The following is a 19226-nucleotide window of genomic DNA, read 5'->3' on the forward strand; positions in this document are numbered from 1 at the left end:
AATTACAAAGAATCTAGCAGCATCTACATTAAGGACTTGTAGGGATTGGAATATGATATTCTGGAAGGCAAAAGATCTTGATTTACTACCAAGAATCAACTACCCAGTAAAACCAAACATCCTCTTTTAGGGGAAAAGATGGACTTGGAATGAAACAGGGGACTTTGAAACTTTCCTATTGAATCAACCAGAGCTGAACAGAAAATTTGATCTTCAAGTACTGGACTATGGTGAACCATAGAGGGGGTGGACTAGAAGGAGTAATTTTGAAGAACTTAATGATGTTGAACTATTTGTATTCCTACATAGGAAGAAGATATTGATAACTCATATGAATTTCTCACTTATAAGAACTGTTAGAAGGAGTATATATATATATATATATATATATATATATATATATATACACACATATATATATATATATATATATATAAAGAGAGAGAGAGAGAGAGAGAGAGAGAGAGAGAGAGAGAGAGAGAGAGAGAGAGCACAGGAAGGAGTAGAATATAATGGTATAATATAGTAAAAAATATGGAGTCAATGGGTGATAAAGGAAAGTACTGGAAGGAAAAGAAAGGAGAGGAAGAAGGGGCTAAGATATTTCAGATGAATCAAGAAAAAGCTTTTTTTTTAGGATTTTTGCAAGGCAAATGGGGTTAAGTGGCTTGCCCAAGGCCACACAGCTAGATAATTATAAGTGTCTGAGGCTGGATTTGAACTAGGTACTCCTGACTCCAGAGACAGTGCTCTATTCACTGCGCCATCTAGCTGCCCCAAGAAAAAGCTTTTTCAGTGGAGTGGAGCAGGAGAAGGTGAGGGGGAATGAGTGAGCCTTCATTGTCATCGGAAATGGCTCAAAGAGAAAATAATATCCACACTTAATGGGGTATAGAAATCTATCTTACCCTAGAGAAAATGAAAAGAAAGAGATGTGATAGGAGGTAATGGGGGGAGGAAAGGAAGTAATAGGTGATATAAGAGAAGGATGATTCTGAGAGAAGGTACTCAGATACAACACATTTTTGGACAGGGGCAGGATGAAAGGAGAGAGAGAGAATAGAGTAAATGAGTTGGAGGAATAGAGTGGATTGAAATACAGCTAGTAATAGCAACTGGGAGAAATATCGAAGCAACTTCTCTGGTGGACTTATGATAAAGGAGGCAACTCATTCCAGAGACAGAGTCATTGGAATCTGAACACAGACTGAAGTACATTGCTTTTTTTCTATCACTATTCTTGATGTTTCTCCTCTTCTTGGGGGGGGGGATTTATGTTTACTCTCATAACAAAATTATTGTAATAATATAAAATAAATAAACAAAAAAAGGATAAACAAAAAATTCAGTTATTTTGTTTCCAATTAGATTTTGGTTGATATTGCTATGATCCTTTACATGTATAATTTTTATTGCATTATGGTTTGAGAAGTATGCATTTATTATTGGTGCATTTCTGCATTTGATTATAAGGTTTTTGTGTTCTAGTACATGATCAATTTTGGTATAGGTAACATGTACTGTTGAGAAAAAGTTATATTCTTTTCGATCCCCAATAAGTTTTCTCCAGAAGTCTATCATATCTAAGTTATTTAAGATTTCACTCACTTTCTTAACTTCCTTCTTGTTTATTTTTTTGTGTTTAGATTTATCTAGTTCTGAGAGAGGGGGGTTGACCCCTCCATTATTAAAGTTTTGTTGATTATGGCTCCTTTTAATTCATTCAGTTTTTCCTCTAGAAATTTGAATGCTATGCCACTAGGTGCATACATGGTTAATAATGATATAGCTTCATTACCTAAGAAGACTTTTAAGAATATGTAGCTTCCTTATCCCTTTTATCGAGATCTATTTTTACTTTTGCTTTATCTGACATCAGGATTGCTACCCTTGAATTTTTTTAATTCAGCTGAAGTATAATATATTTTGCTCCAACCTCTTACCTTTACCCTGAGTGTATCTTGCTGCTTCAAATGTGTTCTTGTAAACAACATATTGTAGAATTCTGGTTACTAATTCATTCATTTGTTCAGTTCTGTTTTATGGGAAATTCATCTCATTCACATTTACAGTTAAAATATAGTATTTTATATAGTATATAATATTTATATGGTATAAATTATAGTATTTTCCTCTGTGCTATCTTTTCCCAGTCATATTTTTCTCTTTCCTTTCCTCTTATTCCTCATCAAAGATTTATTTCCTTTCCCCTTTAACTTTTCTATTTTATTTTAAATTTACTTATTTATTTTCATCCATATGCACATGTATTTTTTAAGTTACAAAATTTCCTTCCACCTCCCTTTCCACCCCCATCTCCTCAGCAGTGAACAGTCAGATTAGCATTGTACATACTTATTTTGATAAACATGTTTACAAATTTGTAATTTTCAGTATGAGAAATTAGGATTAAGAGAATGATATATAAGAAATAATTTTTATAAAGTATTCATCACATTTGGAAGGTGTGTGTGTGTGTGTGTGTGTGTGTGTGTGTGTGTGTGTGCATGGTTTGTTTTGTTTGTCTTCCCCTGGATGGGGATAATATAATCTATAGCCAGTCAAATAGTTGTCCTAGCTCTCTGGACTTCTGAGTGGAGCTGCTTCCATCAAGGTTGTTCATCTCACAATGTTGTTGTTGATGTGTATATTGTTCTCTTGGCTCTACTCCCTTCACTCAGCATCAGTTCCTGTAAGTCATTCCATGCTTCTCTAGACTCCAATCATTTATGGTTTTCTTATAGAACAATAGTATTCCATAGTATTCATGTACCATATAACTTTTCTTTTAAAATTTAACTTCCATTTTATTTTCATTTATAATTTCATCTCTCCTTTAATCAGTCTCTTCTTGCCATATCTTTCACTTCCCCATATCCCTTCTTCCCTGTACAGTAGGATAAATTATTTTTAGGGGTTTTTTTTGTAAGACAATGGGGTAAAGTGGCTTGCCCAGGGGCCACACAGTTAGGTAATTATTAAGTGTCTGAGGCCAGATTTGAACTCAGGTACTACTGACACCAGGGCTGGTGCTCTATCCACTACACCACCTTGCTGCCCCCATTGGACAGAATTTTTTAACCCAAGTGGGAATGTATCTTATTCCCTTTCAGGGCCACATCTAATGAATAGTATTTACTCAGTGTTCACACCCTCCCTTCTTTACCTCTAAATTATAAAGCTTTGTGCCTCTTCACCTGGTGTTATTTATCTCTCAAGTACTATTAATCAGGTATCATCAGTCATAGCTTGATTAATTGATTGATAAACTCAAAATGATATCAAAGTATCATTATATATTGATTTATTGATTGCTTGATTCTTTGATAAGTACAATTGCCTCAAAATCACTAAGTACACTCCTCTCTTCTCTCTCATTAGATGTAAACTTTTCAAGAGTCTTGAATTACATTAAATTTTAATCATTTTTTATCTTACACCCTTTACAAGTACCCTCTAAGGACATACAATCCTCATGAGTCAAAGTATCACCCAAAGTCAAATCATTTCATGAACTATTTGTAGCCCTTCCTCAAAGCATATTTTTTCCCACACTTGCCCCTTCCCCACCAGGTACTTAACTCATTGTTAAGTAAAATATGTATTAAATTCAACCTTGTTTTAATTAACTATATGAATCTCAAAGGGTTCTAAGTACTGAGACTATCACTTAAGAACTTTAGAATTGATTGTGAGTTATGGGAGATATTGACTCAGGACTGCCCAGTTTATGGTGCCCTCATTAGATAAATACTAAGCTTTGGGAGCACAGAAGCATTAGAGTAGGTCAAAGGAAACTGAGATACTTAAAATTAGAGTTATCACTTCTGCTTTTCTTCAGGGCTTTTTGTCTCAAACATAGTGATGTCATCTTGAGGCTCTTCGATGGAGAGACAAGATTCAACCATAACCATATCATTGAAGTCCAATCTCTTCAATTAAATTTAGGCTCTTTAATTATCCTAAGAGAAGTACAATTCTCAAGAATTATGTGTTGTATCTTCACTTTTAGAATCATGTACAATTTGATGGTTTTGATTAACATATTTTTTTGTTTTATTTTATCCTTCCCCTTTACATTTAACTTTTTATGTATCTCTTGAGTCATGGATTTGGCTATTGAATTCTCTGTTCAGTTCTGGTCTTTTTGTCAGCAGATTTTGGAAGTCTTCTATTTTGCTGAATATTCATCTTTTTTTCCAGAGAATATATGCTGAATTTTGCAGGGTGGTAAATTCTGGGTTATAATTCTAGGTCCTCTGTCCTCTAATAGATGGTATTCCAGGTCTTCTGCTTGTTCACTGTTTAAGCTGATAAGTCCTATGTGAGCCTGATTGTGTTTCCTTTGTATTTAAATTGTTTCCTTTTTGCTGTTTGCACTATTTTCTCCTTTATTTGAGAGTTCTGGAATTTGATTATAACAGCCCTTAGAGTTTTTATCCTAAGGTCTCTTTCTGTAGTAGTTCTCTGTAGTCTTTCAAGGGCTACATAGGCTTCCTGTTCTAGAAGATTTGGATAGTTTTCCCTAATAATTTCCTGCATAGTATTTTCCAAGTTCTTTTTTTTGATCTATGCTTTCTAATATTCCAATGATTTGTAAATTATCTCTCCTGCATCTATTTTCCAGGTTATTTGTTTTTTCTAAACGATACTTTACATTTTCTTCAATTTTTTCAATCTTTTTATTTTATTTGATGGAATCTTATAGTTTCATAGATTCATTGGTTTCTATTTGTTCAATTGTAATTCAGGAGGTATTATTTTCTTCAATTAACTTTTTCTTTCCTTTTCTAGTTGGTTATATTTACTTTTTCATGGATTTTATTCTTTTTGGTCAATTTTTCATAATTTTCTTGCATGACTCATTGCTTTTTTCCATTTTTCTTCTTTACTTCAGTTTTTAAATTATTTTTTAAACTCTTCTATGAACTTTTGGATTTGAGTCCAATATATACTCTTTTCAGATTTCCCATGTGAGGAATTTTTCACTGATTTCTTCTTACATGGAAATGTTATCTTTATCTGAAAAATAGTTTTCTGCAGTGAGTGCTCTTATAGCGTTTTTGCTCATCTTTGTTGTTTTAGATCTGCTCATGGGGTATAGAGAGTATAGATCCAAGTTTTTTATGCTGGTGCTAGGGTCGAATCCCTGGCTTATCATTGGCCAAGATGGTGCCTATGCCTTGAATTTGCAGATGCTTATTTCCTCCTTTATGTCCAAATTCTACCTGGACAGTGGTTTGTTCCCAACCCAGTTCTGTCTTTTGTCCTGGTGTTCCCAGCTTTCAAACTTTGTTTGGGTTTGGGACTGTCTGCTGGTTTGCTATCTAGTTGCTGGGACCTATGCTGTTGTAGAGTTTCAGGACCTGGACTGTACTGTGGCTTAAAGTCTCCTGCTGGCTTTCACACTTTTTCACCTCCTGGGCTTTACTTATATTTGTCCCCCAAAGAGACAGACCTTCAACTGAAGATCCCCTACAATGTCTATCATTATAAACTTCTTTGGATCTTCTCTTTTACTTCATGGGATCTGTAGCTTTAAAGTCAGTACAGAGGCTTTACTTATCTTTGGTAAGGAAAAGCTCCAGAAGCATGTAAGCTTCATACCACTATCTTGGCTCTGCCTCAGAAGTCTAAAAATGCATTTCTCATTCTGTACCCTGGGACTATCATATCTTTATCAGGAAGAAGGTATCAGTATTCATTATTAGTCACTTGGAATCATGGATGGTAATTGCCTTGATCAAAGTCCTTAATTGTTTCAAAGTTGCTAGTTAATTGTCCTAATTCTACTTACTTTCCTTTTTTAACAGTTCATATATGAGACTTCCCTGATTTCTCTGAAAACATCCCTTTCATCATTTCTTATGACACAATAGTATTCCATTATATCCATATACCATAATCTTTTCTTTGTATTTTATATAAGAGGAAGATAAAGAATGAAAATGTGAGGAGAGAGACTAACGAGGGAAGACTGAAGAAAGAGAAAGAAAGGGATGAGAGAATAGAGAAAGACAAGAGGAAGAAACAAAGGCATCTCTGTTTCTAAGCAGTATTATAGGAGTGTCTTTCCTTTCATTCCTGTATATCCTTCTGTAAGGTAGTCAGGGGAAGACATTAATTCTCCTTTGCTTCATAAAGACAGGGAAATTGAGGCCTAGAGTGAGGAAGAGACTTGCTGTATGCATGACTATACAAAGTCTACCAATCACTTTACTAGACTTCATTGCCCACCTCTTGACTGCCCTAGGTCTCCCCTCTTCTAACAGTCCTCTTTCCCCACTCCCAACACACACTCCTTTCATGTAATTGTTATTGTAGCCTCAGTTTTGAGTCTTATTATTGAGCCATTCTGCAACATCCTCTTGGAAATTCTTCTCTATGTTCTTCCATAAACTTCTTCCCCCTTACCCTGAACTCAGCTGATAGGTATACAGTTTAGAAGGGGTGGTAGGTGGCAGAAAATATATTTAATCAACAGCAATTAGACTGCAGGGTGAATTTAATTTATAGGAGACATATAATTTTAAGGGCTTCCATATGTTCACATGAGGACACACATACACACACACACACACACACACACACACACACACACACACACACACAAAAGCTCACATTCTTTGATCCACATTTACATGGATACTAATAAATCTTCCAGAGAGAAGTTTATCATTTCTCAATAAATAAGTATCTTCTGCATAGTGTTCCTTAAAGCTTTATAATTCCAAATATAAATCTCTAGTCTCAATTCTAACTTTCAGCTTCCAGATAGGGTTTTAGAATTATGAAAAGGATACTAGTCCAGCTCTGATGATAAAGTGCCTTTTCCTATATACTAGCCCTCCTTCACACCCCCCCTCCACATATTTTTTCCCTAAACTGGAGATCTCCAATGTGGCTGTGATAGGCCCACAGGAAGTGATTCTTGAGTAAATAAGATCATAAATTTAGAATTGTAAAAGACAAGAGAAATCACCTAATCCAACCCCTCTGTTTTACATAGGAGGACAATGAGGTCTGGTGAATATTCAAGATTATAGAGATGGTAAGTAACAAAGACAGGATTTGAATTTGGGTTCTGTGTAATTTCTACTCTATTATTTTCCTGATCATCAGTTTTCTCATCTAAATAATGAGAAGACTGAACTAAATGATCTTTAAGGTCCCTTCCAGTTAAGGAGCTTTTAAAAGGTGTCCCAAATAGTCCCTTGTGCAACAGAGTAGTCAGTCCATCCCCCATTTTCATTTTGTTGTTCAAGATCACAAGCCTATATGCTTAGGAGCAACTCTCTTTAGTTAAAGATATATATATATATATATATATATATATATATATATATATATATATATATGTCATTACATACTTCACATTCAAAACTTACTTTCACAGATTCCAGCTAAGGTAGATATGGCTTGATAGACATTGCTTTTATCTCTTCAGATAGATCTGGATCATGAAGGGAGTTGGGTCATGCAGAATCATGAAATAGCTTTGTCTTCAGAAAACTAGGACCTCCATTTTATTGGCTCCCTTTGAAGTATGTTTCCTCCTTCATCCTCTGATGAATCCTTGGTTTTGAAACCCCTGTTAAGGCTTCCATTTTACATCTCCCATCTTGTCCCATGGATATATTTATTCCAGTGGACTATAGCTTGATATGAACTAGGGTTTTCCTATTTCCAACTCTATCAGAGTCTAGACCATGCTGCCTATATTTTCCCAAAATTATCACTGACTGGTTTACTTTTCTTATTCACAATTTAGACCACATCTTGCTTTTCCCCAAAAGGGTTCTTCCTCTAGATGATGTAGATTGCTCTTAATCAGTAGTATCCATCAGGCCATCCCTTGAGGGGTCAGGATTTCCACTGTGACACTGGGAAGATACCAGAGGCGAATCACTATGAGGCACTAGCAGGGAAGAAAGAATGTCAAAACCAAGGTAGAGGTGTGTTGGCAAAACTAAGCCCTTTTGCAGCAGGAAATAAAACTGTGTTTGTTTGTAATTAACGGTCCTCCAGGAACACATATGGCCCTTATTGTTGTAGTAATTTGGAGAAGCCTACTTCACAAGCTGTCAGACTTGAATTGCCAAAGATGTTTCCCGGTTCTTAGAGGTTGTCTAGAAAGGATGAGGGTGGGTCATGAATATCCTAGATCCTAGTGGCAAGCCTCTCATGAGCTAGATTATGACATTTTCATTATGATTGTTTATTCCTTATTCTACAAATCAGGGTTTGATTTATTGTTTTTGCTGATTGTCTAGACTTAAGAAAGTTAGGAGAAAAATTTTAATAACACAAATTAAACGTAAAAGTGTTCTGTTGGTATATTTTTATTCAGAAAATCTGTTGTTAAATATTTACCAGAATTCCACTATCTAGGTCATCATGATCCTACTTTGGAAGAAGATTGAGGAGGGTTTCTCAGAGTCCATTTGAGTGTCTCTAATATGGAGAATAAAAGTGATCATTTAGGACTTGGAATATATTGTATTGTCTTGACCAAGTCCCTGACAGGTTTCATCAATATTTAAAAGAGACCCAGAACCCAACTCAAAAGGAATTATGAGAAGTTCTGTAAAACCATATCTTTGACAAACATTGACAACAACAGGTCAATAGTAAAGGAAGCAAAACATTTGACCAGAATAATGTAAGTAAGAAAAAAATTTTAAATTATAGAATAATCTCATAATCATAAGAGATCTCAGAGGCCATCTGATCCATCCTATTCCTTAACAAGAATTCCCTCTTCACAAAATCTGACAATATGTTACCTAATCTCTATTGAAAATTTCTACTAAGGTAAAACTCCCTAACTCCTGAAGGCATCCCATTTCCTTTTTTTTGATAGTTCAGTTTCTTGGGAAATTTTCCTTTGATTCAAATAGAAACTTTCCTTTTTTTGAAAGTTCTGCTTATTCTTTAAAATATTACTTCTGGGACTAAAAATATTTAATTTTTCTTCTTATAGCAATCTCTCAAATAATTGAGGATACCTTTCATGTGTAACTCCTCCTTCTATTCTCCAGGCTAAACAGCTCTAGTTCTTTCAACTCATCCTCCTATGACATAATTGCTAGTTATCTTTCTGCCCTAGACTCCCTTTCATGTACATACTTCAGTCTTATCACTGAACTTCATTGACTCTTCATGAGTTTGATGACCGTGCAGCTCTGCCTCAATTAAATTCAATTCACAGCTAGTCAAGAAATCACATTGTGATGTCAAAGTCTTCTTCAAAAGTGAAAGACAAAGATTAGCATAGCCCAGAACTGAACACTGTATACTGCAGATGCAACCAAATCAGAGGAGAATGAAGCAGATTTCATAATTTGCACACTCTGTTTCTCTTAATGTAACCCAAGATGGCATGTTATTTTGCAGGATATCATGGTACTCTGCTGACTCATACCAAAACTCTGAAATCTTGTTTAGAACTACTAACCCCATTTATTTCTCTCATCTAGTGTTTGTGAATGTGATTCGTGGAAACCAAATATAGGAATGTATATGTTTACATATGTGTGTAAATATGTGCATGTAAATAAATGTATACAAATATATTCAATGCACTGTATACAAATACACATATATACATGTATGTGTATTGTGTATATGTGTATGCAGATTTATGCTTAAGTTAGCAATATGTATATGTATGTGTATACACACATGTGTGTATCTGTTACAAATCATTCCATATGAGTTGGATTATTTCAACCTGTGATACTCATTTTGAATTCCAACTATTTTATTAAATGTATTATTAGATATTTCTCAAAATGTTGGTCAGGAAATGAATCTAGCAAAAGAATCAGGGAAATAATCGACTCTTCAGGAAAGAAACATGCGTCTTACCTATCAGGAATTTCATAAACATACACACACATACATGCTCACTACTTTCCTGTGAGGTAGAACTTACCCTCCAATGAGTTCAGGTTAATTTTGAAACCATTTCTGGCAAGATGTATTCAAGAAACCCCTGCTTTAAGAAGATTATCTAATTCCATTTTTCTCACAGTTACCATATGCCTAATACTCAGATCTTGAACCTTAGTCAAGGCATTTAATCTCTTTGAGCTTCAATTTTCTAGAGTTGTATAGTGCATCAATGGAGATGGAATATATCAAGCACCTTGAAAGTCTTAAAAAAAAACTAAATAAACATCAATTTATTATTGTCATATTATTTATCCCTTTTAATTAACATGAAATCATCAGACTGGATTCCTATTCTCTTGTTGATAATATCCTTTGCTTAAACTTCTAGTTTTGGTTTCTAACCTATATTGCTTGAGTTTCCAAACTTTTGACATTTTCTTGACTGCCCAGAGATAGGAGTATGTCATTCCTCTACTTAGTAACCTCCAGTGACTCCATAATCTGCCCCTCCCCCACCTTTCCAGTGTTCTTACACCTTGCATTGGCTCAATGGTCCCCCATCTCTCATGGTTTATCCCGTAACAATGATTTCCTTGCTATTCCTCAAGTTCTAACTTGGAGCATTTGGGGTAGAGGGGGTTTTCTAGAATGATTTCCACCTCTGATGAGTGGGCCTGCTAAAACTATTTCAGGGCCACTCATCCACCTTTGGTATCCACTTCTCCTTCCACTCTCACCTGTGACTCCAAGAAGTTATAGCATGAACAGTAGCCATACGCCAGTAAAATCAATTCAGCAGATGGGCTAAGCCATTTTGAGGATAACTGAAAGATTTCAAACCCATTGGTGAATTAGAAGAATGTCTATCTACCCCAAGTTTGTGAATACGACCCCTGGTTGATGTTCTCAATTTGTTCCAAAAGTCAAGAAGTCAGCTAAAAAAGGCTCTGTGGAATACTTAGTCAGCCAACAAAGACATTAAGATCATCCACTGATCCCAAACCATCACCAGTCATATTGGTCATGGACTAGAAGAGAGAGGTCAATGGCTTTATGCAGTGCTGCCTCATCCAATTCACATGCAAATCAAGACATCACCCCAGGAAAAGAAGGACAAACAACAGCAATCTTGTAGCATCTTCACTAACTGTCACTCATGCCTGGAATGTTTTCCCTCTTCCTCTCTTGTTTTCTGGCTCCTGACTTTCTTCAAGTCCACAGGAAGATTAGTGCCTTCTCTCTGTTGATTATCTCTTAATATATCCTATGTGAGTTGTTTATATGCAGTTATTTGTGAATTATCTTCCATACTAGACTGTGAGCTCATTGAGAACAGGGACTATATTTTACCTTTCTTAGGATCTGAGGTGATTAGTGTAAGGTCTGATATATTGTAGGTATGTAACAAATGTTCACCAATTGAGTGGCTAGTTTCTTTCTATTGTACTTCTTGTGACTTCTTTGAATGTGACTAAAGGTCCATTCAATTTATAAAGCCTTTCTCTGGCTTAACTCTTCAGGAAGGAGGAATTCTGATCCTTCCCAGTCTTTCATATTTTGTCATCTCCCGAATATCTATATGATATTAACTGAGTCAACTAAATGTAAAACAATTCAATTTTACATGTATTTTCTAAAACTGTGTACCCACAACTGTACCCCAAATTGATAAATCAAAGAAAAAATAAAATAAGATGGTGTCTGCATTTAAAGAGATTGATAACAAGTATCCTTAATATTACCTAGGCATGAAAATCCTCTACAAAATAGGAAAATCATGTTATATTTTAGTAGAGTACATTTTTTATAGAAAAATTCAAGTCAAGTGCTATTCTCTTTAGCTATAGCTCTAGGGCTCATCAGAGAGTTGGGTCCTTTATAAGTGGGACACTTTCAAAAGGCAGATGGTTTATAGTAAAAGGCAGAGTGAACAAAATATCCCTATGGTCATAGAAACACCACAGAGATCAGCTGCTGAGTCCCACTGACTCCCCATAGTCTCCTGACTTTACTGCCCAATGAATAGCTTTCAATCATGCTCTAAGGACCTTTCCTCACTAATGGGGGTTGAATCTCATAAATCAGAAATTTATTCTTCTCCTTTTCCCCATTAACTGAAGCCCAATCAAGCCATAAACCAAGCCTCAATTGTATAATAAAAATAACTCCAATAATCTATATAGGGTTTACTATAAACCAGACATTGCTTTGCATTTATTATTTCACTTGAACCATACAACAATCCTGAGAGCAATTGCTATAATTATCCTTATTTTACTGATGAGAAAACAGAGGTTAAGTGACCTGCTCAGGGTCACACAGTTAGTAAGGCCACATTTGAATTCAGGTCTTCCTTACTGTCTACCTACTGCATCATCTAATCACTTCAGTTTCACTCCTCAGTTACTATTATTTTCTGTGACAACATAATACAGCTGAAAAGTCAGTGGGTATGGAGTCAGTAGAAATCTGTTGACATTTAGTTACTGTAATTCATTTTACTCACTCAAATGTAGCATCTAATCTGTAAAATTGTGATCACACCTTCGAAGATGATCCTTCAAGGATCGGGGAAACCTTAAAACTTTTGTATAAAATGTCATTATTATTAATATTAGAGATAGAGCTATCACAGAGCCTGCCCTTCAAAACCAAAAGAATTTCCATTTATTTGATGGAAACTACTAAATTTGTATATATAGTGCCTAAGAGGAGAGCCTTGGGGTAGGAAGGAAAATGAGTTTGAGGGAGAAAGGAGGATAGGAAAAAGATAGGGAAGGGAGGGGAAGATAAGAGAGGGCAAAGGTTTTTCCTTGAAGAGGGAGAAAAGTCAAAGGAGGAAAGAAAGAAAAGAGGGAGGAGAGAACTACAAAGGAAAGAGGAGTGAAGAGAGGGGAGACAAAAAGGAGAGAGCAAAGGGAGGGGACAGAAAGAGATGAGAAGAGGAGAGAAGTGGACAAGACAGTGAGGGAAAAGGGGGAGGAATCTAGGAAGGAAGGAGAAGAGAAATGAGGAAGAGACCAAGAAAGGAAAGAAGAGAGGAGAAGGAAATGAGAGAGAAGGAAAGGGAGGAAAAGAAAGAGAAAAGGAGGGAAGGGAGACAAAAAGAATAAAGAAAGGAAAGAAAAGTAATCAAAGTTCAAAATAGTGCTAGGTGGTGTAGTGGATAAAGCACCGGCCCTGGAGTCAGGAGTACCTGGGTTCAAATCCGGTCTCAGACACTTAAGAATTACCTAGCCGTGTGGCCTTGGGCAAGCCACTTAACCCTGTTTGCCTTTTAAAAACCTAAAAAAAAAAATAGTAGTTGAAATGGGGAAAGTAACAAAATAACTACTCTTCATTTTATCCCCTCACTCTACCAAGAACAATAAATTAAAAAAACCCTTACATTAAGTTTTTAACTAAATGATAGCTGGTTTTGACTGGAATTTACTAGGTCCCAAAGACCTGCGAAATGTAATTATTCTAATTTTTGTACCAAAGATCCCCTAGGAAATATAAGAGGAGGCAACTGACTTACTGAAGGGTATATCCCAGGTCTGAATTCCTGGAAATGGGGATTCAGACTTAGGATAGCTGACTTTATTGCTCAGTTTTGTCCTAGTTTCTCCATTGATCCTACCCTACTGCAAAAGTCTAACTGGGGTCAGCTTGCAACATTGGCATGGTCCCCAGTGTAACTGGGCTTGCTTTGCTTCAGACAATGCTCAGGAAGCTCATCAGGGAAGTGAGCCAGACCAGGAGGCAGCATACTTGTCATGGCATAGCAAGCCACCCAAGATATCCATTTTCTTATTTCAGATCATTTCCAAGAGTTTCTATGGAGCTGAGGAAAAAGAGAAAAGAGAAAAGGCATTTATTTGGACCGGAGAATAGTTGATCTCAGTGTATGATAATACATTATTATTAATTATTCATAGTATTAATGACAAAGCCTCACATTTCTGTGACACCTATCTTTAAATCTTCAAAAGGTAGGAAATATAACTTTGTGGATATTAGTACAAATAAAAACAGTTTCTACCCTCAATAAGTTTACATTTCAGTGAGGGAAAACAATACACAAAAGGGAGCTAAAGAAAAGTTGGTTTGGGCAAAACAAATATAGAAAAAGCACTTGTAATTCATGCTTTTATTTAATCTGTATACCTGGGTTCAAATCTTGCCTCTGATGTTTTACTAGTTATGTGACCTCAAATAAGTCACTAAAACTCTCTGGGTCTCAGTTTCCTCATCTGTAAAGTGAAGCTATTTGGCAAGATGGCCTCTGAGCTCCCATCAGCTTGATCCTATGAATCTACAGCAACCCTAACAAGTTTGCAAAGGGGAAAATTATCATATCTCTTATACAGTTGTAGAAATGAAGATTTAGGTGGTTCCCACCATAGGACACTAAGAAAAATATCAACCACATTTAGAAGTCAGGGCTCCAGACTTTCAACTCAGCGTCTTTTCTGCCCTCAGGGCCATCATTCTCACAAGAACTTTCAGACTCAGGTAACTAACTTTACACCTATCTAGAGGTATCTCAGGTGATCATAAGTAAGATCACTTGAAAGCTTTCCATGGCAGAGAGATTGTTACCTTATGAAAAACCTTTTTTCCATAGTAGAAAGTTATATTTCTTAAAAAGGTCTGACATTGAAAAAAAAATTTCCCCTACTATAATTTGCATAAAAACTACTGGTTTTGTCCTCTGAATCTCACATGAAATAAGTAAAATCCCTCTTCTATGTGGAAGTCCTTTAAAAATTTAAGATATACATTGAATCCACCATCTAACACCACTCCAATTTGTCTAAGCAACTACAGTTTCTTCCAGAGTTTCTCCTATGACATGACTGAATCTTCTCTTTTGTTGTTGTTTTTCAATCATTTCAGTTGTATCCAATTTTTTGTAACTCCATTTGGAATTCTCTTGACTGAGATACTGGAGTGGTTTTACATTTCCTTTGCCAGTTCATTTTACAAATGAGTAAATTGAGTAAGACATGGTTAAATGACTTTCCCAGGATCACATAACTACTTGGTGTCTAAGACCATAGTTGAACTCAGAAAGATGAGTCTTCCTTGTGAACTTCAGATTCAGCATTCTAGTCACTGCACCACCCTGTTCACTCTCTTATAAATACACTCCAATTTCCCAATCTTCTTAAAGTATAGTCTCTAGACTAAACCCAATTCCAAGTTTGACATGTCAAGGGCAGAGAACAATAGCTCTATTACCTTTTCTGGTCATTCACTATCTTTCACTTGGTCCAAAATTTAATTAGTCTTATCATTAAATCATACTAAGCCTGTAATCAACTAAGATCCCATTATCTTCTTCACATATATTACTACTCTCTTGTCTCATTTCCCCAATCCTCTTCCCATGAGGTTACCATTATTGATTTGCTTGTTTTTAACCCTTCAGTATAGGACTTTCAAATTTTATCTTCTGATAGTTGATGGACAAAAAACTAGGGAAAGAAAAAACAAAAGAGTCCAATCTCTTTGGGAAGAAAGTAGATGACGTGTTGGGAGTGGGTAGGCTTGATGAAGGTCATGAACATTTATAAGTTCATAGATTGATTCATTTATGAAACCAGACTTAATGAGAGATATAATTTGTTGCTGAGAAATAAGAAAAAAGAAGGAAAGAAAAGAAACCAAGCTATTATCATAATAGGAGCTGCCTGACCTTTAGATTAACTAAAGTATGTCTGGCTCCCAGAGGTAAAATTTCATTGGCTGGCATCAAGAATTTCTGTTATGGTTAAATAATGCTGCAATGAAATAAAAATTGTCATGTCTCCTGAATTCTAAGAGTAGAATCTGTAGGTCACAGATGACATGGTAGAATGGTATGGAAATTAGAAGTAAAGAGACACCATGGTACCAGAGAATGTGGTGAAATGTGAGTGGCAGAGCCCCTGAAAACAGAGAAGGTTGTCTTGAGCACCTTGTAACCTTCCCTTCTTGTGCCTCTGTCTAGTCTTGCAATATCCTATCCTTCGTTTTCTTTTTTAAATAAGTTTTTATTGATATCTTCAGTGTCTTACATAACTCTAATTATCACAAAGTCCTTACAACTCTCCCTTGCAAAGAGATATTCCACATGGTAAATAGTATTTTTAGAGAGCAAAACAAAATCAGTGCAACTATTTGATAACTGTAAAGATCAAGTGTAGTCTAATACATGTCAACCTCACACCTCTATGAAGAGGTACAATTAGGAGTGTCAATTTTAATTTCTTCATTCAAGTCCTGCTTGAAATTTGTAATTTGTTACATTTCCTTGTGATTTTTTTGGTATTTAGTTATTCTTTCCATTTTAATTGCTGAAGTAACTGTTTTCTTGGCCCTGTTTCTTGGTCCAGTTCATAGAGATCTTTCTGTGCTTCTTGTATTCATCACAACCATCATTTCTTATAGCACAGTAACCTTCCATTACATTAATGTACTACAATTTGTTTAGCCATTCCTCAATCGAGGGGTATTTACTTGGTTTGTAATATTTAGTTATCATAAAATATAGATATGAATATTTTGAAGTACATGGAGACTTTCTTATCAATGACTTTCTTGTAGTATAAGCCTAGTAATGGAATAACTGGTCCAAAGGGTATAAACATTTTGCTGATATTGTTATTCAGTCATTTGATTCTTTGTGACCCCATTTGGGGTTTACTTGGCAAAGATACTGGAGTGATTTGTCATTCCCTTCTCCAGCTAATTTTACAGATGAGAAAATTGAGACAGAGTTCAGTGATTTGCCCAGGGTCACATTGCTGATAAGTGACTGAAGTCAGATTTACAGATAAGAAAGAGGATTCTTTTTTATTTCAGACCTGGCACTGTATCGACTTCATTACCTGATACCTTATGGACATTTTAATCACTTTATTTGCATAATTTTAAATTGCTTTGCAAAATGGTTATACCATTTCATGGGACTATCAACTGTTTATTAGGGTTCCTATTATTCCACTATTCCTGCAACTTTGAGTGTAATTATTTTTGGTCATTGTTGCCAATTTATAGGGTGTGAAGAGAAATTTCTACACTGTTTTGATTTATATTTTTCTTTAACTTAAAGCATAAAATATTCATTTGTATGTTTAAGGTATACACACATTTACATATATATATATATGTAACTTATACAACTTAAATATCAAATTCTTATCAGATAAATTTAACTCAAAGATGGTTTTTCATTCAGCCATTTCCATTTTTATCCTAGGTGCATTAATTTTTTTTCTGTACAGAAACTTTTTCAGTTTCAAGTGATCAAAATAATTTATTCTGGCTTTTATAGTTGCCTCAGTTCTTATTTGATTAAGAATATATCTATCCATAGCTATAAGACATTTATGACCTGTTTCTCTTCTAATTTTTAATACTATAGTCTTTAATATTAAAGACATCCATTTAGAATGTATTAAGGAATATGGTATGATTTATTGGTCAAAGCCTAATTCTTGCCAGACTGCTTTCCTGTTTTCCTAGCAGTTTTCATCAAATTAAAAGTCTTTTTCCCCCTAGGTAACATGTTTTCTACATCATCAAACACTGGGTTTTGAGTTCTGTTGTTTCTGAATCTCTCTTATCTAGTCTGTTCTATTGATCTCTCTCTTTTAAACCAGTACCAGATGGATTTGATGGATGATATTTTATAATTTATTTTGAAGTCTGAAAGTCTCTTTTTGTTTTTGCTATTTCCCTTGATATTCTTGATCTTTTGTTTTTCCAAATGAATTTTGCTATTATTTTATAAAGTTCTATATAGTATTCCCTTGGTAATTTACTCAGCATACTATTTAAAATGCAAATTAATTTTGCAATATTGTCATTTTTATGATATTACCATAGCCTAGGTATGAGCACTGAATATTTCTCCAGTTTCTTAAGTTTTCTTTTTTTCCCCTTTAAGAACTACTTGGTAATCAGATCTATAAATGGTTATGTGTAGTTTGGTATGTCAGTCTCCAGATAGTTTACATATTTTTGTAGTTATTTAGAATGGAATTTCCATTTCTATTATTGATTCCTGTGTTTTGTTATTATTATTATATAGAAATACTATTTATTTGTGAATATTTATTTTGTAACCTGAAATTTTGTGAAATCTATTAATTTATCTCAATTATTATCTTTGGTGATTCTCTAGGATTTACCAAGTAAATTATCAGCAAATAGGGATAGTTTTCTCTCCTCTCATTAACTTTATATATTTGATTTCTTCACCTTGTGTGATTACTGTTGCTAGCATTTCCAGAATTATATTGGATAATAGTGGAAAGAGTGGGTATTCCTATATTTGCAAAAGGTTCCACTGGATTGTCGTTGTATATGATCCTTTGTTTTGGTGTTTGGTGCTTTTAAAGTTAATAAAAAAGGGTGTATGTATATATTTTGTAGGGTTTTTAGTTTTTAAAATGTGTTATACTTGGAATCTTCCAGCCAAGATGGTGGAGAGAACCCAGGAAATGTGCTAAGGTCTCCTGGCTTTCCCTCAGGAAATAATATGAAAGAAACCTCAACAGAAATTTGATCAATAAAAACAAAAAGCTCAGAGATGAAATCTACAAACTAGGTCTGTCTCAGGGAAGTGTGGGTGAACTGGAATGAGAGGGCAGAGAGCCAGCACAGGGGCAGAGGGGTGAGGCCCAAGGCCCAACCTAAGATCAGCCATGGAGGCTTTGGCTGTAGGAGCAGAAGACTGGGGAGTCTCAGTGGGGCTGGAGGGTGAGCTCCAGCACAGAGAGTTACAGAGTGCAGTTGGACATCCATCAGTTGGGCTCAGGCCATGAACTCCATACTTTCAGCTGGGCCCTCTTCCCAGAACAAACACAGTAACAGCCCACCCCCATCTCCACCCCCCAGGCTTAGGTGTAGGCAGAAACATTCACTCACAGCATCCAGCTCTACCCCCCACCCCCTCCAGGACTAGGGAGAGGGCCTCAAATCAAGTTCATAGACACTCCAGAGAAAGCAATGAGGGTCCCCTACTGGCTGATCCACTTGGAGTTACTAAACCCAGAGAGCAAAGTCTCTGGGAATTTCAGCAGCAAATATCTGTGAACCAGCCCCTCCCCCCCAACACAAGATCTTAGGAAAATTTAGAAGGGCCAGCAGAAATGGGGGGGGCATTGATTACTACTTGGAAGAAAAAGATCCTAACCCAGAGAGATCTAGAACTTCTGAGGGGAATATGAATTGGTCTCCAGTCCATAAAAACTTTCTAGAAGAAATCAGGAAGAAGTTTAAAAAACAATTGGAAAAATTGGAGAAAGAAACTCAATAGAAAATTAACACCTTGCAAGAGAACATTAACATCTTGC

General features: G+C 35.5%; 1 long non-coding RNA gene across 1 annotated transcript in view; it reads right to left on the bottom strand.

The window, feature by feature from the left end:
* Positions 1-7399: 7399 nt before the first annotated feature.
* Positions 7400-19226, bottom strand: part of LOC141504224 (uncharacterized) — a 103896-nt gene continuing 92069 nt past the window's right edge. The window contains exon 4 of the long non-coding RNA XR_012473247.1: positions 7400-13723. This is a non-coding gene — a long non-coding RNA (uncharacterized LOC141504224). The remainder of the gene's footprint in view (positions 13724-19226) is intronic.

This window comes from Macrotis lagotis, chromosome 1 (genome assembly GCF_037893015.1).
Source record: "Macrotis lagotis isolate mMagLag1 chromosome 1, bilby.v1.9.chrom.fasta, whole genome shotgun sequence".
NCBI lineage: Eukaryota > Metazoa > Chordata > Mammalia > Peramelemorphia > Peramelidae > Macrotis > Macrotis lagotis.